At 39.4% G+C, this 22,195-nt stretch overlaps 1 protein-coding gene across 1 annotated transcript in view; it reads left to right on the plus strand.

The window, feature by feature from the left end:
* Positions 1–18,176: 18,176 nt before the first annotated feature.
* ZNF385B (zinc finger protein 385B) overlaps positions 18,177–22,195 on the plus strand; it is a 33,553-nt gene continuing 29,534 nt past the window's right edge. Inside the window, exon 1 of the mRNA XM_040561717.1 lies at positions 18,177–18,273. The gene's annotated coding sequence lies outside the window, so the exon portion shown is untranslated. The remainder of the gene's footprint in view (positions 18,274–22,195) is intronic.

Below are 22,195 nucleotides of genomic sequence, written 5' to 3' on the forward strand. Positions count from 1 at the left end.
GTGAAATGGGTGTTTTTGTCACTTAGTTTCAAGTATTTGGATTTTAACTTTTATAGTATAAAAATATTGGGTTTTAACCTTGGTAAAATAAACACCAGAAATACTGAGGCTAGTGTGATGAACGTAAAAATCTAAGGTTACAATATGAATGTTATATGAGGAGGATTTAAAAAAAAAAAATTAGAAACATCAGCATGAACGCTTCATGCTTTCTAGGGTTATATATTCTTTCAACTTCGTAAACAAGGAAGCAAGTTTGGCCAAAATTTTCATGAAGAACTTCAATTGTTTTTTTTCTTGAAGAGTTAAAAATTGGAAAACCAATATTGTTGTTTTAAATGTCACATTTGAAAGTGTGTCAACTTGTTCGGTGTTACTTTTCACAGTGTTTTTTAATACTGTAACATCCTGAGCTAGTTATACTTGTGATCTTATGGGGGGGGGGATTTCAACTATGAATTTGATTTAAAGTTATATAGACTTCAACTCTAGCTCTACAAGGGAAGTGTTTAAGGAAAGAAATTCCCAGTGTATATATTTAAAAAAAGAAAAAAAAAAGAAAAAGGTGTTTCAAATCTTATTTTCACTTTGAACTGTGTGGCTTGAAGTGCAAAATTTTATTGGAAGCAAAGTTTGCCCAAAAAAATCAGTTGCAGCAGTTTATAACAAAATTGTTCTATCTGGAGTCACTTGAAGCAACTAACATTCATTGTTTGAGTAAAGAATCAAAATCATCCAATTAAGACTAAATTTCATCACTAGCTAAGGAAAATTCAGAAAGACTTTTGGAGTGAAATAGAAAATAGTGTAGACATGGTTAGTAGGAAAGACAGAAGTGATAGTCGTATATTATACAACTGGTGCCATAAGACGGCATTTTTTCACTCAGCAAAATGAACACAATTGCTGGGTATATGAAAATTTGCACATTTCATGTCTAAATCATTTCATCATCTGTAACATCATAGAAATACATTTGAGCTGTTTAATAACAGAAATCAGAACAATTCCTAAGGAAATAGATTAGTTTGGAGTAAAGCTTGTCACAACATTTTTTCTAAGAAAAATGACACTTTTTATTTTATTCTGTATTTAACAGAATTTATTTCTGCCAGTTTTCATGTAGTAAAACATTTCCAGTCAAAAAGATTAGCATGGAAAATAAATTCATGCTGCGGAGAAAAATCAAAGTTTCCATCATGTTGAATCACATAGCTATAAATGCTTTAGTGGCATCAGAGGTACCTCTTATTAAAACTGTAGTGTGTTTTTTTTGTTATTTTTTTCCTGTTGTGCTTCTCATTTTTAAAATGACTTGTGCATTTTTGTAAATGTGTGCTAATTCCAAGGAAAGTTAACATGAGAGAATGCTTTCTAAAACAATTATGCTGATAATTGTTTCTTTGATAGTTGTCCAGTAATGTTGTTCAAAATTCTGTATTTCATAATGGTTTAATAATTGTAGACTCTTAATTTATCTAGACTAATACTTCCTTTACTATATTATGGGTTTAATAGCATAACCTTTATGAAGCCATAGCTTTTTCAGATACTCTGTACAAATTACAAAAGCTTGTTAATTACATCTGTAATAAATGGAAATGCATTAAAACAGTAAGCGTGAAAATACAAAACCTCATTTGCTTAAAAATATATATTTTATTTCTGGTATGCTGATCAGGAAATGACAGCTTAAACAACATTTCCATTTTTTTTGTTTCGTATAGCTAATAAAGATACTAGGCTCTCTAAGGGAGAAAAAAGAGACAGAGTGATGATAGGACTTGAGCTGGGGTCTTTGCTGCATATACAATTTATTGTGTTTTTGTTTTAATTCCCAGAAATATTAATAGATATTTAATAGAATGAGCTATTAACAATAGCTGTTGTTTTTACCATTCCTACTATCGGTGGTTTAAAGTTACCTAAAAGCAGTAACATAGCAGTGTTTCCAACACGTGTCTGGTGCCAGATGGGTGCTCAGAAGAATGGCCGTGCTGTGGCAAGGTTGCATGTGTCCCCAGCCCTGCCATGGTCCTGACGCGGGTCAGTATACAGAAGGCATTCCCAGTTGGTAGCGGGCTGCTGCTTCCTGAGCCAGACGCTCTATGTCCATCTCTGAATAAAACCTCATCCATAAAGTGGCTTAACAATGCTTTTGCAGGGAGGATTCTGCAGCATCCTGTGACAGGACCTCCAGTATTTACCTGTACAGTACAGGTAAAAGTAGGTCTCATTGCTTCTGTCTGATCACTTTCGTTTGGTTCCTTCTGATTTGTTTTGTGAGTAAGTGTGTAATTGTTTGCTGCTTGCCATCTCACTTGTGATTTTGTAGACCTAAAGCTCTTTATTCTCTGCCATTTCTTTTCCAGAAGTTAAAATTAATCTGATTAATCTCTCATGTGGGACTGCTTCATAGGCCTGATCATTCTTCCTGCCTTTTTATTGTTACTATTATTGGTATTATTCTACTACGTTCTTTACAAAGGTAAAGAACTCAATATGCTCTATAATATTCAAAATGAGGTGTTCCAGGAAGTGCATAGTGATGTAAGAGTTTTGTTTTTTGGGGGGAAGTTGCCAGTGGGTTTGCTTGTTTTCAGTTTATCCTTTCAACTGTTGCAAAGCTGAATGATCCACTGTGATTCTGGGATTTCTTTCTTTAGCTAAGTAGGCCATGCACAGTGATGAAGTGACTCATGCCTCTAGTCTATATTAGAGTTCAACATTGTATTTTCAACAGCAGTTTTGGCCAAAAGACTTCAAGAAGTACAGATTGTGTTGTATTCTTAACTGTTGTGCTCAACTGTTCTATTCCGTGTTACTTAAACGTGGGATTGAATTAGTTTAGCTGTGGCTTTGTGCAGGTGGATCTGGTTATGACTTTGTATAGAGACCTCTGCTATCAGCAGTCACCTAATTCAGGTACATCTGGGCCATGTTCTGGTAACTACCTGACTGCCTCACAGGTAAACTGAATGCTGAGCTACTTCAGTCTTAGCGAGCCGCAAGGTTCAGTCGCAAGTGCTCTTCACCCAGAGAAGAGTGAAAATGTTATGCCAGACTGTTTACATAGTCTTGTTACACAAATCACCAAAATGCGATCTAATAGTATAAGAGCAGTTAGATAAATTTTTGTGACAAAAATATCTACTGCTTATTAAAAATATTTTAGAGGAGTCATTAACATGTCATGGTTTCTAAAGTGGTTTTAGTTGATATTTAAAGCAGTATTGCCATCTTAAATTGTAGCTAGTTCATCTCTAAAGTACTGCATGAGAATGTGAACTTGACTACAAAGATGTTTTTCTTTTTGCTTTGCTCCTGTTAACTGAAGTTTGCAAACAGATCACATACATATTGAACGTTACATTCATTTTTTAAAATTACTCATAATACTAATTAGATAAAGTGTGTTCTTTTAACCTAAGAGTATGGCGTTTATTTAATTTACTTAAGGCTGCAAAAACATAACTTTTCTCAATGTTTTAATGCAGGGAATAGTCTAAAATAGCTTAGCACATATCAACCACCTAATAAATAAGCAAGCTAGGGTGGACTGTTTTTTTAAGCTCTGGGAGCAATTTAAGAGCCTCCCTATCATTATATTTTTACAGTTTTATGAAAATAAAGACGCTATTTCATCTTCGTTGACTATTCTTAAACTACTTTGAATTATAGTTCAATATTAAGGAAATGTGCCTAACCAGAAGGCTAATTTTCTTGGAGAATTTAAAAAAGCAGGAATCCATTATGTCAACAGAGACAATTGACTCCAGTTACTCTAATAATGTGCAGCGAACAGGAAGCTTGTCCTTCAATATATTTTCAATTAGAGAAACTAGTATTTCTTTGAAAAACTTTTTATTAGTCAAAATGTTTTTCTAAGAAATGGAGTCAAAATGCAAAACAAGGGACCATTTTAATTAAAACCACATGACACATGTATTACAAGGTTAAAAGTGGCATAAGCAAAATATTGCTTTATACATTGGAAAAACAAGGTCACTTGGAGATGCTTTGCTTTTTATATTTAGTTTTCTGTATTTTCCTCAAGCAAGTCTATAATTTGGCTGTGACTGGAGTTAGAAATTTTCTTTTCTTTTCTACTCCTTATGACTATCATTAAGCATTTTCTTCTAACTTCATTTAACAAAAAAAGAGGGGGGGAGAAGGATGACAAATTAAAACCTTGCACTGTGTTGGTAAACCGGTTTGTTAAACTGTAAACAGACAAGTCCATTAAGAAAAAAAAAAATAACCTGCCACATGTTGACTCTACTTTTAAATTCCATCCTTTGTATGTTCTCTTTTTTCCACTATTTTATAAAATAAAGTGGGGACTGTAACTTTTCCTCAAGAGGAAAATAAGCTGCACCATTTCTATGAAGTAGGGGCTGGAAGAGAAGGCTCCAGTTCCCTAGAGAAGTGGTGGTCAACGGCAGGGTGCTGGTGGCAGAGTGAGGCCTGTGCTGTGCTCACTGGGGGTGCTGCTGCCAAGGGGGAGTGGGTGCAATGCTGATGGGCCTTGGCTTGTTGGTTCTTGGGTGGCCCCAAAGGAACAAGCTGTAAGGTTGTCTTCTGTGTGGTTCTGGGCACCAGAACTGATCTTCCTATGGGGCCTTCTGACAGCAGCACCTCAGAGGCCATGTCTGTAAGCACACCCGTAACCACCTCAGGTCGGACAGAGGCTATGCTGCCTCATGTTTCAGCTTCTAAAGACAGTCTGCCTTATCTTGGCAGGGATGGATCTGTGTTCAACCCAAGAGAGGTCCTTAGGGAAGTACAATGGCTGGCTGAAAAGGCCTATGGTTGGCCAAGTGGCATGGCTAACTTTTTGTGTGGCATAGAGTGAGATGCACTGTGCCAAGGACATGGACCTGTTAAACCAGTCCAGAGGAGGGCCCCAAGGATGATCAGAGGCCTGGAGCACCGTCTCCTATGAAGACAGGCTGAAGGAGCTGGGGTTGTCCAGCCTGGAGAACAGAAGGCTCTATGGAGACCATATTGCGGCCTTCCAGTACCTAAAGGGGGCCTACAGGAAAGCTGGGCAGGGACTCTGACACAGAGTGTAGTGATAGGGCAAGTGGGAATGGCTTTAAACTGAAAGAGGATGGATTTAGACTAGATAATGGGAAGATATTCTTTACTATGTGGATGGTAAGGCACTAGAACAGGTTGCCCAGAGAAGCTGTGGATGTCCTATTCCTGGAAGTGTTCAAGGCCAGGTTGGACAGGGCTTTGAGCAGCGTGGTCTAGTGGGAGGTGGCCAGGGGAGTTGGAACTTTAAGGTCCCTTCCAACCCAAACCATTCTATGGCTCTATCTGTCCCTCCACCCTGCTCTCCTCTGCTAGCCTGTGTGAATGCATGTCAGCGTCGGGGGACTTGGATGGTGGGCAGAAAGTTGCATTAATCTCAGGGAAGAAATAGCCAGTTGAAAGATGTCTAAATATTTTATATCTCATTATGCAGGGGTGTAGGCAGCTTTTGTGGCTCCATGGGAGGAAAGAATACTGAAGTGAGGACTACCTCAAAGGGGACACATACTTTTAATGAATATGCTTCCTTTGTTCAGGTGTTGAGGTTGGGCGTCTGGTCTGCAGACTGCCGCTCTTTGAGGTTCACAGGGCACCTTCTTCTGGTGCTGCACACACTATTGTGAGTCACCAGAGGTGAAACACAAAAGCGCTTAAGAAAAAATTGGAGCCAAATGACTTGATCAGTAATTGAAATGAGAAACTGAAAAGGTGCATTTGGAAAAGAAAAAAAAAGAAATGCCCCTTTGCAGCTCTGCTCCTTCCTGTCCTCTCTTCCCCTCACAGGAAAAAAAAAAAAAAAAACTCATTATAACTCTTTGTAGAGGAAAGGTGGTGCATCAGCCTGTTTTGATCACTGTACCTGTTTGAAACAGCAATTCTTTGAGATGCCATCCAGAAGTGCTTCACAGCCCATCGTTTCCTCCTCTCTTGCTGAGCCCATTTATATGATTATTGCTATGTGGAGAAAGCAGGAGGATCAGTCAGCTGCTATGCCCATTGCAGGGAAGGACCCAGCCGCAGTGTTCCTCAGGCTAAATTCATCCCTGCTTACACCAAGTCAGTTTGTTTCATTTTAGCAAAGTGATTCTTTCCTCTCATTTCATTTTTAGCGCTCTATTTACAGAGAAGCAGACATACTGGAAAAATGTGTTTTAGTTTTTAGTTTTGTACCTATGCATAAATACACACGGGTGCATACCAAGTCTTCTGTTTTCATTCTCTTTTTACATAAGAGCTTAAGATCAGTTGTATGTGTCAATTAAGACAGTTCATTGCAATAAATTTCAGCTATTTATAAAGAGCTTAATCGCCATACTATCTGAATAGATCCCAAATGGTATTTTTCATCTATACTGTGTTAAACAGTGCCAAATATTCATATTTTTAATATTGCAAAGTCCACCTGGGGAAAACAAAGTGCATGTGGTACATTAGCTATGGTTTTGCTGTGGTGTATGATATAGCATAATGCTGCTAAATTGGAAAGTTGTTTATTTTTATGGCATTTAATGACAGACATTTCAACAGGTGGGATTACAGATACCAGCAATGTTAGTGTATGTTTTGGTGTCACATTCTGACATTATATGTATGTGTGTGTGTATATATATATATATATATATATATGCAATTATACTTTCCTTTCCAGGAGTTATTTAAGTTTAAGCTTAACCAGAACAGCATGCTTGTGAAGACAAGGCTGCTGGGGAGCGGCAGTGGCTGACGGGTGGCGCATCCTGTGGTCTGCATGGCTGGGACCGCAGATGTGGTAAGCAGCACTGCCTGATTTTAGTGCACAGGGCAGAAACCTATGGCTCAAGGTCTGCCTCATTTTGGGCGCATATATAATCAAACACTTTCTTCATTTCACAGTATTTATAGGAAGGCTTTATTTCCAAAATTACAGTTTTACTGTAGTTTATGAACAAAATAGAGTGAAGACCAATCATTTTAACGATCCATATATCAGTTGAAGGAGAGCTTTTCAAGGTTACTTGCATGGCAGCTGTCATCAGTCTGAAATTCTCATTTTGAATGGCAAATTTAATTTGCACTTGAACCCTAGCATTGGCTTTTACTCCATCTTCTTCCTTGTTCCTAATGACTCGTCTCTCCTTGTTCTTTTAAGGCCGTTATAATCTTTTTCTATGAAAAGAAATTAAAGGGGGAAGGAAGGATATCTCCCATCGCTAGCCAGCCCCTTTTATTTATATTAACGCACTTTCTGCTCCACCCTGTTTTGAATTACATCTGAAATATTTAGTTCATTATCGGCCAGTGTTTCAGAAAAAGATGCCACAAATCTCTCAGACTATTATTATGGGATCATCCACAACATTAAGAGAAAAAAAAAAGCTGTAATCTGTTTTAAATGTGTTGTTTTCATTTTCATTGAGTGTCTCTCCTGTTATGAAATAGGGTAAGAAGTGCTCATTTTCTCTTCCGTATAATATTCATTATTACAGATGTCCAGTGCTAAGTGCATTTCTATTCATCTGTTCTGTAAACACTTCTTCACAGCTTCCCTTCAGAGGGAAGCCTATTCCACAGCCTATTATCAGTTTTATTTCTTCTCCTTTCTTTCACTCTGGCCTTTGTGATTCTGCTGCATACTCTGGGATCATCAAACATGGCATTCCAGTTGATGGGACCATACCACTAATTTTCAAAATGACATTGTATTTTCAGTGTCCTTTTTTTTTTTTTTTTTTTTTTTGACTTTGTGGCAGTCTGTGTATTTGCCTGCTGCTAGTCACTGAGTGTTGGCCAGGGACATTCACTGAGCTGTCCACAGTGAAACTCTGGTCTTTCTTCCACAGTTGCTACCCAAAAATGTGTATGACTAATCCACTAAATTGCTTCTAATGTTCATTATTATGCTGTTGTCAACAAAGACTTTCAGCTGTCACTGTGGTCTCCTTTCAACTAATTCAGGTTCTTTAGTTTCCTATCACTTTCTCTTGTTGTCAGTAATCTGAATGATGGCACGTGGTGTGAGGAAACACACGTTCATAATTGCAAGAGAGAGGTATGGAGCCTCCTCAAAATATAGCCTGATTTCACGCGGAGAGGGGGGCATGTCCCCCAGTAGGGAACAGTTTTCTCTTATAGAAGGAGGCAGAACAATGATTATAAGCTTTGCCTTTGCAAAGTTCCAAAGAGATTAGGGTGGGGAGGTATTTTTGTTAAGGACATATATTATTCAATGGGAAGGGAGCACATGCTGTTAGGTTCACACACAGACACCCCTCACTTCCATAGCCACCAGCCCATGCAGCAAGAGCTGCCAGTGGGCAACCACAAAGGGCTCTTGATAAAATTGCTTTTTACTTGCTCATTTAGCGTTCCTCATTCTACTGTAGAGGCGGACTAAAGGCAGACTCTTGTGGCAAGCCACTCTCCACACTGAGTCTGCTGACTAGATTTAAAGTTTCAAAAGGAATGAGTGAGGGTTTTGCAGTTTTGTGGCATGATAGCTGTCAGTTGAGACAGCCGTGTCATACATCATTTCATTTGCTGAGACAAAACAGCCTGTCTGTGCCGTGCAGTTGCTAGATTGCCATGTATTTCCAAAACAGCCTATTTCCTGTGACTGTTGGGAAAAGAAGTATGGAAAGTTGTCCCTAATGATCTAAAATTGTGTGAGAGGGACTTTGTAGGTGTAGCTCAAAGTAGAGCATCACGTTGTCTTCCTCTCAGTCTGTGCTGAAAATTCATTCATTCTTCTCTGCATTCGTTTCAAATACGGATTTCTTGTTACTAGGAAATGGGACTACACAGTATTTTGCTTCTTTCCTAGTTGTCTGTGCTGTACAAATGTCAGAAACCCTACTCATAATATATTTGGACTGTTTGTGCAAGAAAGGTTGTTTTTCATTTCTGCTGAGCACTGCTGCAGCCGCAGTTGCTGGTATCCTGATCAACTTAGTCATTCATTTCACCTTTACAATGAAGGGGAGAGGGAAAGAGTGAGTACATGTGAATCATCTGTTAAAATAGCCTGTAAGTTAATAGCTCATTTCCCTGAAGTCATTCACATTCCATTCAATTTATTTCTTAAGATAATGACCAACTTTGATAAAACCTCCTTATTATGTAAACTGTATTTATAGTTTTGTAGTTTTACCTATGTGGAAAGCAGAATATTAGTTCGTGTCCCCTCAGAGTTTCCATGAAATGGGCATGGCAAGAGCTCAGAGAGAATTTATTCCCCCCCTTTCTAGCACAAGCAGTAAATCTGTTACCAAAATCTCTGAATCCTGTAATAGGTCTTGAAAAGCCACCAGAGATCCCTGTGCCCCATCATTATCCCTGGGACTACTGCTGTGTTTCCTTATAGCCTGACACTGGCTCACACAGCACCCAGGAGAGAGATTTACTCTGCAGCCCACAGAGGCTTCATGAGATAGAAACACTACGATATACTTTTTACTAGCTGCAAGGCGAAACAGTATCTGGCACATGTCATATACAAGTGCCTAAGGCCCCTGCGCCCTGTAGCAAGCCTTGACCCCAGGAATGGCTGTGGCAGGGATGGGAAGGATGTCACAGAGTCCTCCCTGCTCCAGCCGTGGCACTGCTATTCGAGGAGCTCAGTGCTCAGAAGTTCGCCAGAACAAAATGAGGTACGACTTTTTTTGCAGCTGTAGTCCAAGCACTTCCTTTCTGAGAGCTGAGAGTGCCCATTCTGTGTTTTCTTCTGACTGTGCTGAAGCTGCGCTTTTTTGGGGGCATGTTAAGCCTCCCTCTTAAAGAGAAGGAAGATCTCGTGGTAGTGCAGATTGTACCATACACATGAGGTTTGATGTGCTCCTCTGTGGTTACAGCTGATGTAGTTTGATTTGGTGGCTACTATTTTGGTGACTGTTCTTTTTTTGAACTGTGTAATCATACAGAGGCAGCTTTTGATCTGTTAAGCATATAATTAAGCTGTATCTATTGCTGTCTTTCTCTACAGAATGAGTGAGTAAGTGAATGAAAGAAAATGTGCTGGGAAAAAAGAAAAGTAAAACTATCAACATTTTTTTTTTTTTCCAGCTGGGTTAGAAACCCTGGGAAAATCAGATGCAGAATTGAAGTGTTGCTCTGATTTCTAGTCAGAATTAATCTCCTCCTAACATCTTAATGCACAGGACCCATACAGACATCCTGAGGAAAGACTCATTATTTAAAAATTATTGTGGGACTTAGTGGCAAATAAGGTAGTTATAAGGGTATAATTTTGTAAATCTGTGGGGCTGTGCATTTAATAGGTAATTATTTAATTATACATTGCATTGCTTTTTTCTTTCTTTTTTTTTTCTTTTAAATATACAATGTAATTACAAGTCTGTGTATTAAAATTAATCCTTAAAATGCTGAACTCATTCAGGTTTCCCAAACTTATTTTGCTGTATTATCTGCCAAGTAAAATTCAGTAATTGTAATATTAGTCTTTAACCAATAACATAACCAATAACATAACCCAGACTCAATGCTTCATGAAATCCCTGTGTATTTCAAAAATTGTTTGTCCACATAATATATCCATTCCTCCTACTCGTTAAGCAGAAGTAACTTTCTGGGACTCAACTGAATACATATGTGCAGGCCAAAAAAAAATAATCTATGAAAATGGTAAATCCAAATAATCAAAGTCTTGTTCTTGGTCACCCTCATTTCTCATCCCATGCCATTCTTATGGCACAAGCATTCCCTTGCAGGTGTCCAAGTACTGTGCCCTGCAGACTGAACCATATGAATCATGCAGAGGCTCTACGAGACATCCACCCCATTGATATAATTTGTCACATCTTTGCTGAAATTAGAGGAGCACAGCTGCAGCTTGTCCTTTAAATATTCTTAGGCCTGGTTTGCATTCAGATTTTGTGTGGAGGAAGCTATTTAAGTTAAGTTCAGGTTTTGTCCTGTATTTAAATAAAAGGTTTAATATGGAAACAGAGGAGTTTCTACATGAGAAAGAAGTCTCAATATGCAACCCTTTGTTGGTGTGGGGGGAAACAACCAACAAACCAGCAGTCAAATACTCACAATTTTTCAGACAGAAGAGTATGTCTAAAAGAGTATGTCATCAGAGACAGTGTCAGTATGTCATAAGAGACACAGCTGGCACAAACTTGCAGAGTTTGCTGGCACAAACTTCCAGTGTGGACCTTCTATGGCATGCTATACCAGTTTAGTTTAGTATCACCTGTGCTGCCAAGGGTGCACTGGTAGGCTTGTTGAAGATACCGACAGACCTATAGTTAGAGCCAAATCCTATTATTAATGTTGAAGTCACTAGAGAAGTTTTCTCCAGAGATTAATTAGAAGGACTGTTATTTACTTTGTGATTCTGGATGGTGCACTGAGATTTCATATTGAGTAGTACTAATTCAAATATTTGCAATCAGGGATTGTAATGCATTTTCATATTGCTTTCTGTTATTCTCATCTTTCAGAGAAGGTCCTGAGGCTGTTGTAAAGAAAGGAGCCTGTTGTTCACCATCACTCCTCTTGTTTTATGCCAGACTAACTCTTCCAATGAAAGCTTTGGCTATGTAAAGAATAAAAGATTACTCTTATCCTTGGTACTTTTTTCAGTCCACAGCACAAGATAGAAGATGACTAGTTTCCCATGTGATCTAAACCACTAGCATTTACACTGGATTTTGTATCATGTACTTTTTCATCAGGGGACAAGAGGCAAAGCTATGCTATATATGCTTGGCTTATTGCCTGTCTGTAAAGTGGCAGATCTCTTAGAGAGGAGACTGCCCTTTAGCTGAAGAATGATCTTTTTCAATTCAGATTTTCTTGGAATCATAGTTCGTTGCACTATTTTTATATTAATAAAAAATTTCCAATACATGAGCATGCATGATATATCTTTTTTTTTTTTTTTTTTTTTTTTTTGTGACAGAAGAAAAAACAAACTAACTCAAGTTTCTTCTGCTGTCTTTCTCACAGTTTCTAATCTCTTGTATGCTGTGCAGGTAGTATTATTTTTAAAAACAGATGGGAGCTCAGGAGGTGACTCTGATCTCTCACCTGTACTTTAAAAGAGAAACTGCATAGCTCTTATCTGTAAATCCCTGGTGATTTTTAATGGAGGCTGCTTTAGGAACACTGAGGGAAAGAAATATTCTAATTGGTTTTGTTTTTCAGCTGAAGAACAGTTTGTCTCCATGTTAAATGAAGTAGTGAAAACAAATAATATGCCATCTGGCTAGCCTACCTGGATACTTCACCAGGAGGTTTTCAGACGTTCCCTCTGCTGGTTTTCAACTTCTTAAGTCCTATATTACTAGTGTACTTTCTTTACCCAATTGTTCTTCCCTGTCTAGGAGTTATCTTATTCCCTGAACTGAATTAGAATTTAAAGCATGTGAAACTCTTTTGCAAATATTTTTCCTGTGTATTATTGGAATTATTCTCTAAATTATGAACTCTCTAGGTTTCCAGCATTCACAGTAAGTCACTTATTCAGAGGAATAAGTTTCCATGTTATCTGTGAAGCTGATATTCTCTGGGGACAGGATAACATTGAATAGTCTTAATATGTATCAGTGAGCCCTCATTCTTAGAACAGATTGTGACTGAAAGGAAGGGTTTAGTTGCTTTCCAAGTGCTTGGTAAGATGTCATACGTTTTTGTTTAGATCACTTTTTTTCTACTTCAGTTTCTCAAAGAAAGAATGTACTGCAAAAAGATAAAAACATTTCACATAACTGGAAAAGTAATGAAGTACAGATGCGACTATTTCAGTAAAGCAAAATATTTATTGCTGATTTGTAACTTTTATACTGTTTTGACTTAGTACAAAACATGAATGTTTGTTCACAAGTGATTTTGAAAAGAATTGTGAATATATAAATAAAGCCAGAAAGTTCTGTGTAGGATCATTTACAACTGTCCTGAGAAGTGTGTGTTATTTATTATTGATATTGAATGTGTGCAGACAACCCTAAAAATAGCTCATAAATGTGATTTTCTAAGCACTGTGTAGACAGATAATAAACGATTCCTTGTGCCAAACACCTTACAGTCTAAATCCATGTAATTTTACTCAATATGCAACAAGGAAATAGAAACAGTATCATGGGAACTAACTGACCTGTCACACAGTATGAACAGCATAGTTATGTATGATTGAATAATTTGCAGGTAATTCATGGACTAAAGTATAATCATATAAACAATTTATCACGTAATTTTGAATAACGCAGATAATTTGCAAGCACCCTCACCAAACTAAATTCATCAGATACTGAAGTCCCTAGAGCTAGCAAACACAAGTTGAAAAAAGGGGTATCTTTGAGAAGCTAAGAGGACAATTGGGAGCTTTAAACATACTTTTAAGACACTGGGAATTTGGAATTCTGTGAGATATATATAAAAATAAAAAAAAATAAAGAAGAAAATATAGAAAATAAAGAAAAATAAAGAAGAAAATAAAGAAGACAGAGCAGTAAAGAGTTAATAGCAAGTTGCAGAAAGAATCAAGTAACAAGGACTGCATCAAATATGGATGAATATCAATATGGTAGAAAAGAACAACAAACTAAATCATTGCCCTACTTAAAAAACAAAGATAGACTGGTGAGGAAGTAACAAGGTGGCTAAGTAGTTGCTTTGTCTGTTTTGCAGGAGAAGCAGATGGAGATCTGACTAAATCTGGGATTGTATCCCCAGAGGCAGTAACAGGGAAGCTAGAGAATAGCCATATAAGATATCTGGTTATAAAATGTCAGCTTCGCTTAGAGGAACCTACCTCAAGATGTGCATAGAGCTGTGCTTTTTAAATTGAGTAAGAAAATCAAGGAAGTTCCAAAAGTCTTAAAAAAAAAAATGCTTGATCCAGAACCAACTCAAAAAAAAAAAAACTTAAATGAAAAACAAATAATCAGGAGACAAACAAGGAACTGCATGCCAGTAGGGAAAAATCTTAGTCTTTTGAAGCAACATTGTGAGAAAACACCAGAAAGACCTCAATGTGATTAGGGACAGAGGCATGGATTCAGGCACAGCAGTTCATGCTACAGTCAACAGAGGGGCTTTCTTCACCATACTTTTCCAAGCCGGGAAGATGGTGGTCATGTTTTTCGCTGTGTTTTCATAAAACTCCAACAAATGTTAATTTTGAAGATCACGGGAATGAGGTGGAAATCTTCAGGAAAAAATATATATTTTTTTTAAATTAAAGATGGGTCTAAATAAGAAGCTTTAGAATATCATTGCAATTATTTTCTGGTTTTGCCAAATTCTAGAGTATTGCGGTAGATGTTTTAAAATAATGACTAAAGACATATGACAACCATACAAAAATTAACATATTTGTTGCATTCCAACAAGTAAAAAATCTGGATTAAATGCTCAAAGACAAGTAATTAACATTCACACCGTTAAAAAGTGTAAAACTAAAGTAAATAAGGGAAGACAATGCTTATTTCAAATTTGCATCATGTTATTTCCTAGGAAAGTATACATACACACCAATAAATGGCATGTATGTTGCTTAACATAGGCACACATACCATCCACCATCTTGAAGAACTTAGTGAAGAAATAAGTTTTAAAAATAAGAATAACAATCCAGTATCTTGATTTTGAATATGCTGTTGAGACCATTAATGTGGCAAACACACGCAAAACCAAGCAATAAGCAGGGCTAAGCACAACAATCTGAAAGTGAAGAGCAAACTCTCCATTAAGTTTTTCTTCACCTCTATGTGGCAACAAGGCTCGTGCCTTGGAACTGGAGAGTGCAAAGCAAACACTGAAGGCTGTTCATCATCAGTTACAGTCAAGACAAAATGACTTTGGAGAGCTTAGGCCAATTAGCCTGGAAAAGAAGATGTTGAAGTAAACACTTAGAAACTTTTCCCATTATATGAAAAGTTAGTACTTGATAGAGAAGAAATACCAAACTGACTCTACCTGTGTTCTTTGTTTCTACAACTGGTCTCCCTGTTTCTGAAATCTCTGTTACTGAAACAATTCCCACAAAGGCTAACATTGATTAGGTTATTGGAAAGGGCCCTTGAAAAGGTGAATTGGAAACACTTGGGTGTATTTCTGCAGAGGGAACTTGTGGAATGTTCCTTGGAAAAGTTTATTCTTCTTCCTTTCATTGGTCTTATAAGATGACCAAAGAGGCAAATCCCCATCTGGAGCATTAGGACACTAATTTCATATTTGGCATAGACCACCAATAACATAAAGCTTACATTCATACTTCAATGCCCTGTGGTACTTAGATGCACAGCTTATTTGCAAAATGGATGAGAATAAAAACTTATTGAACCTTAATTCTCACAAAAAGTACAATGGTCAAGTAAGGAAGGTTTTCTCATAATAATTATCAGGCCTTTGATATATGTAAAATGGCTTAGGGTAGAGAGCTCAGCAATTGTCTTGGTGGGTTTTTTTGTTTTGGTTGTTTTTTTGTTTTCTGGAGAAAAGAGAAAATGTTACTTGGATTTCTTGCACTATAGCTCTTGCAGGGTATGTCATGCCTGTAAGGGTTGCTCTAAACTTTCCGGTGGTGACCTCTCCCCTTAATCTGATACAGATTGGTGTTGGCCTTTAATATTGCTGTTTGGTTTGGCAGGAAATATTTTCCAGCTCTTGGGAGTTCCCTAACCAAATTTGTGTTGCAGGCATCCCTAAGGGGTTTGTTTGCATTCACCATTCTGTATGGATTCAGTCCCTTAAGTGACACACTCATGTCATATCAAATCTATTCTGAATGATAAATGTTTTTAAAAAACAGCAGATTTTCAGTTTGCTTTGGTAGAACAGAAATTTTAAGTTCTGAATAAATTGAAATGATAAAATGCAATTCTAATTCCATTCATGCATGTCCTCTTCCTTCTCTGCACATTCTTACGCTACTCAAGATAGGAGCCCACCCTCCTTTTCTCCCTGGCCTCCTTCTGCAGTTGGGTCATGCAGCTCTTCAGTGGGAATGGAGCAAACACCTGCCTCCCTCTTCTGGGGGGGCTCCTCTGGGTTCAGGCCAGGTACCTTCTCACCAGCTCTCCTGTGTTAAAAGTCTTTTTGCTGCTCGCAACACTTTTACAACTGGTTGGTGTTCTTCAACTCCTAAGAAATACTAATTGTACAACAGTTCTGTCATTTCATAACTTCCAGCATGATTTCAGCATTTGACAAAAATTAGACATGACACTTAGATACTACAGATCACATGGAGTTTAAAATTTTCCATCCTTACCATTTTGCCATCTTCTAAAGTAGAGCATTTGATAGGGAGCTGGAGTCTACTCCAGAGCAATGGAGAAAGGCTTAAACAAAATGCTTTATAAAGGGCCTTACAATTATGGGTTAAATGATGGTGTTTCTGAAGAGACCAGTTCATTCAAAGAGATCCAAGATACACTTTCACATAAACTGTTCAAAGCTATATACAATTATCTGTCTGCCATTACATCTCTCTGTAGGTGGCTGATGGCTAGCATTCACTGAAATGTCATTTAAAAAAATAAAAATAAAAAATCACAGCGCTACTAAATGGAAGTACGTTTGTTCTGAAGAATGTTACAGAATTCACACAGGTTCTTAAACATTTTCATCTTAACAGGGAATGTGATGCATGGCCATTGTAGACCACCTTCCAATTTGAGATTGAATAACATCTCTATGGCAACCACAACAGCTGCTTACATAGAAAAATAATATTTCTTGAACATAATATTCCTTGTTCTTTACAATAGGATTTAACAGTTGGATATGAAGGGAAATTTTCTGATTTTTCCAGTTTGATAGATATTTGGAGCTTTCTGAAAACATTTTGGAGACTCTTGCTTTATATTACAGCAAATTTGTCTTGAAAAGGGCAAAAAGATAGATAAAAGATAAACAAATATTAAAATGTTGGATATTGCTGGTGCACAATCATATGTGGATGTTCCTTTCATGGATCATCCGTGCTGGATAATCAGTTTAGAGTTTGATTTACCTCAAATCCTGCAAGCCTGGATCTTTTTGTTTGTGAGCTGAGTTACTGAAGGGGTTGCGTACACCGGCAGTTCCTCTCTAAGCAGTCTAGTGTTCCCAGTTTCAGAACTGGGTTCTTCCCACTGTGTCATCTGTTCTGCCATTAGAGATTCAGACAAACTCAGAATTTCTGGAGGAAAAAAAAAAAAAAAAAGAGAAGAAAAAAGTATGTGTCCTGTTCTCAGCTTCTCTTTCTCTCTGTAGGAGATACCAGCAAACGTTTCAAAAACACCTAGTGATGCTTAGTGTTCAGATCTCTTCTAAGCAAGAAGTTTGTGGTAGGTAACAGAGCAGAAGAAGGGGTATTTACCTTAGATTTCATGTTTTAACAGGATGATTAATTCAAACTCTGAACATTTCCTGAATTATGAAGTAATTTATTGAACATGGAACCGTAAACAAGGTATGATGCAATTCTTAACAGTATCAAGTGGCACTGCTGTTCTCCAAAGGCTGAAATTAAGATACAGCAAGCAAGTTTTCTCTAATCAATGTTAAATGTTTTTGTTTTCCTTTCTGAAGAGAAACAAACACATTAAGTATTGAGGATTTCCCTCGCCACTTGGATCACGTTCTCCTGAAGGGATATATAAAAGGCGATATTATAGAAGTACTTATACTTAAGTTTGTATTTATTTTCATGTGTCTGTCATTTGTTGTGATTTGTGTTAGGTACTTGTAAAAGAGATGTTTTCTAAGGTAACGTTTGTATTTAAGACACGGCTTTGCACGGTTTACAAACCACAAGTTACTGCTCATGCTAGCCGCTTTGCACAGCTCACAGGTGGGCTTTCGGCGCCCAAGATCTGTCATAATTTAGGAAGCAAACACACAGCCCTGACGGGCAGGAGCCGAGGGGCGGCAGGAGGAGCGGGCGGCATGGTGTTTCCGCGGGTTTTATGGAAAGCTGATGCTGCCGGGGCACAGCCGTGGCCCTTCTGACAGGAGAAGCCCCGACTCGGGGCGCTTCGCCCCTCAGCGGAGCCGCGGGGCCAGGTCTCCTCCCTCAGCGCGGGCCGGGGCCAGCCCTTCCCCTCACCGCCCACCGGCCGCCCGCGGGCGCTCCGCACCTGAGCCCGCTGAGGCGGGGCGGCGGGGCCGGGCCGGGCAGCCGGACGCATGCGCCGGGGCGGCGGCAGCGGGCGAGCCGCCGGGGTCCGGTGGAGTTGGGACGAGCTCGTCTCAGCCCGGGCGGAGCGGGGCTGCCCCGCCGCATCTCTCTCGCCGGCGGCGGAGGTAAGGGCCGGGCGCGGCGGGGCAGGGACCTTGCTCAATGTCACCGCTGGGGCTGGGGCGGGCGGAGCCGCAGGTGAGGGGCGGTGGCCGCGGCTCCCCGCAGCCCCAAACCCGCCGCTAGCAAATGCCGGGCGCGCCGCTAAACGGGTCGGGGTTCGAGCAGGGCGAGTATTTTCGCCTTTGGGACCGGGGCATTTCTTCAGTGAAGGCGGAATTAACCTGCATCCAGGAGTCGCCCTGGATGAGTTCGCTGCCCGTGGTCAGTTTCCAGGTGTCTTCGCCGCAAGCCCCGGTGGGGCGGTGGTTTGCTTGCAGCGCGAAGCCCGGGGTCCTGCACGCTCCGTCCCGAGGCACGAACGGGAGGGTGGGCGCGGGGCTGTGCCCGGTGTCGGGTCGCGGTGAACGCTCCCGTGTGCCTGCTGTTGGGTGCTGGCCCCTAAAGAAACGAGGGAGCTCTGCTGCTGGCGTTTAAGGGTAAATCTTGCTGCCGAGCTTGAGAAGGGAAGTGTAAATAGAAAAGTTTGGATGCTAGGAAAGTCTGGCACTTCTAAAGCTGTGAGCACTCAAGTTTAAATCTTCAAAGCAAAAGTTAGGGGCAGCAAACCACTGAATATGCAGGGAGAAGATAACAAATAATTTTGTTTCTATCCCTTTGCTGCTATGTCAGCGATGTCCTTCACAGAGTATAAAAACGAGGTGCAAAACGAGCCCTCTGTTACTGTCAAGAACCTGCACGTTTTTGTGCCTGAATGAAACGTAACTGGATGCGGTGCAACATCCTCACAGCAGGCAGGTGGGACGTGTCGCTGGGCTGCAGCTTAAGGCCCACGCTGGGTGCTGTGGCCAGAGCCTGTGGGGAGCGTGGGCAGCTGAGGGCAGGCAGGGTGTGCTCGTTGCTGCTCTCAGGGCAGTGGCAGCCCCCAGCCCTGCTGGCCTTCCCTTCCCAAAGTGGGGCTGCTGAGGAGGAGAACGAGCTGCCTCTCTGTGCAGTTCGGAGCTGGCACTAGGCGGGTGTGAATGGGTTATGCTGCTTCTCCTTTCCCAAATAAGTCATCTTGCTGCTCTTTCCAGCTCACCAGGTCAGTAGACTGCTTAGAGAGAGGGGCGAGGGAGGTGTTTTTTCCTTTTTTTGCTTTTTGGGTGCTAGGGTGTCCTTCCATGGCCATGGACTTGTTCCTAACCCTTCTGGTGTTCGGTCTCTTTGAATGGCTTTTCTGTATCTCGCACCTTCTCCAGTGAGTGGGGTTTGGTGTGATTCTTGTCAGGCAGGCAGAAGTGAAATTGTGAATCGTGAAATTGGCGATGCTAACTTTTTCTTTCTGTTGTTTTGTTAAATAATCCATAAAGTGGTAAGGAATCAGAAAAGAAACAATCTTCTTACATATCTTCATTAAGTCATCTAGGTCCTGTGCTTTTTTTTTCTTTTTTTTTTTTTTTTTTCCCCTGATGAATAATATAATGGATGCTTGGTTAAACTTTAAAGTATTAGCAAAAACCAGACAGTGTCAGAAGACTTTGTCGTCCTGCCTGCTTACACTGTGGCGGGAGCTGTCCCTCGCTGCTCTGTTCTGTCTGCGCTGGGCTCCGTGCCGGTGGCGATGGCTGTGATCGCCCCAACGGGAGCCTCTCCTGATCAACTGCTCTTAGCTGTTCCCATCTTTTTCCTCTCTTGGATTTCTTCAATGAAGTTTTAATTGAGAGGATGTCTTCCTACTTGACTACATTTGCTCGGGGATAAGATGGTATAAAAGCAGGAAAAAGCCTTGTGGAAGATAATCTTCTGGGGGAGTGTAGGTTTCTTAGCTAATTAGCTTGGAAGTCCTTAGTTTTCGAACAGCAGTGAGGATTGCTGCATAAAACATAACAGATGCTTAAGCGTCACTGCAGTCTTTGCTCTTCAGGTTATCACAAGGGACTGTGGCTTGAGAATATTTGCTGAAAGAGTTTGAGAACCTATGAAATGAGACATTAGTGTTATTTTAAAAATGAACATATGGAACAGCTGTGGTAGCCTCAAATCCTGAAACATCTGACAGGCTGTGCTGGGCTGTAACAGAGACAAAAGTTAAGTGCAAGCTTGGCTCTAGTGTGCTGAAATACATTGCGAAGCTTAAGTCATCTGTAGTTAATACAAAGAAGAGATGACTTTGCAATCTGAATAGCTTGCATTCTGAAATCCTGTTATCACTTTTGTTACATGCTTTAAACCTGATAACATTCCTTGAATATGAACTTGTAGCAGATAAATAGTTCTGTAACTTTTGTATTTGCTTTAGAAAGTCAGTACTTAACGTATGTCATCCATCATGACACAAATGGGAATATCTTATCAGATGTGAGCCTATATTGCCTCTGATGCAATGAAGGCAGAGGCAGATGCTAAGTGCTACCATATTCCAGCTACTGAAAGGGGAATTTGTACAGTGAGCTGAAGGAATTGCAGGAACTTCACTCTCCAGTGTGATCGCAACGTCCCACTAGCTGCTTGGTGGATTTTCACCAGAAGCTCTGCTTGCCTAGCTTTACAGAAGCAATTTGGGTATTAGTTGAAGGGCTATTTTCTATTTTTATTTTCTGTGTAAGTGTAAAATGCCCTGATTCTCCTCAGAGGTGAAATTTCTCTTTGTACTGCAGCTCCAGAGGCTATGCTTAATCTTTCTATGGGAAGTTTGTTTTTGTATTTACTTAACACATGAAAATGTTTTTAAAGAAAAATCTTTGGAAAAAAAAAAACACATTTAAAACACCTTGAAAAATTGTGTTGTAAGGATTTTTAAGTCATGTTTTCTGATTTTATGTAATGTACAGAGTAAACCAGGGAATTAAGGCAAAAATCATGTCTCACAGTGCAGTCATTTGACTGCATTCCACGTTGTTGGAGAAAGAACGCCAGCTACTGTTTTGTAGCACTAATACTGTTGCACACAGTGGAAGTCAATGTTATTAAGTAAATAGTGCTTAATTCTTGGCATCAACAGTAAGTTTATAAACTATGGGATAACAAAACACTTGGTGTTTTGTTTCAGTATAATGTGTTGTTTTTTTGAATGACAGGAGGTTGGGTGGGGTTGTGCCTTCCCCTCTCCCAAAAGAGAAACCCACCAGCCCTCCCCCCCCCCCAAAAAAAAAAAAAAAAAAGCTTTTTTTAATGCCCTGCAACACATCACATTTCTTGATGCTGACATATTTCCAAGAGTGATGAATCATGCCCATTAACTTCCACAACTTTATTGTTTCTTTTCTAGATGCATTCTCATCAGATTGTCTGCAATAATTCTTTTCAATATCTCTATATAGTGAAATGTAGCCTCTTAACACGTATGTTGTACATTCTGCATGCAACTGTGATTTTTCTTGTGTATGAGTTAAAGCTGACATTGCTTTGTATAAACATATTAATTGACATGTTAAAAATTCATTAGAGAACCTGAGCTGCCAAGGCTTGTAAATATAGAAGACTTGTAAACCAATCTAACTCTATCAGTGCAGTTCCAATCCTTTGCTTATCAATATTGGCACCTTCCTATTTTGCTGCTGTGGGACTGCCAAGCAGATCTTGTAAGGACAGGTGGTGCTAACGCACATCTAGTTAAACTGCACTGTTTACTTTATTGATGATTATTTGGGTATGAGTAAGTTAGGCTGTTATGGAAACATTGATAATGCTTCATTCCTCAGTCAAATTACCCTATAATGCTTTCTTTATTGGCAACAACATTTTTTTGGTGTTAAATGTTTATAATATGGGAATGTAAGGGGAGGAGGTTAGCAAAAAAAATATTTTTTTTGCCTTTGCTTGTACTAATGTTAGACACACAAAGTCCTTTTCACCTTACGTTACAACCTGAAGTCTTTTCATTAAACTACCTTTTGTAGGTTTTAAAATGTTGCAGTTCTGTCTTGAGCAGGGAGTAAACAGGTT

This window comes from Cygnus olor, chromosome 6, assembly GCF_009769625.2.
Source record: "Cygnus olor isolate bCygOlo1 chromosome 6, bCygOlo1.pri.v2, whole genome shotgun sequence".
NCBI classification, from domain to species: Eukaryota; Metazoa; Chordata; class Aves; order Anseriformes; family Anatidae; genus Cygnus; species Cygnus olor.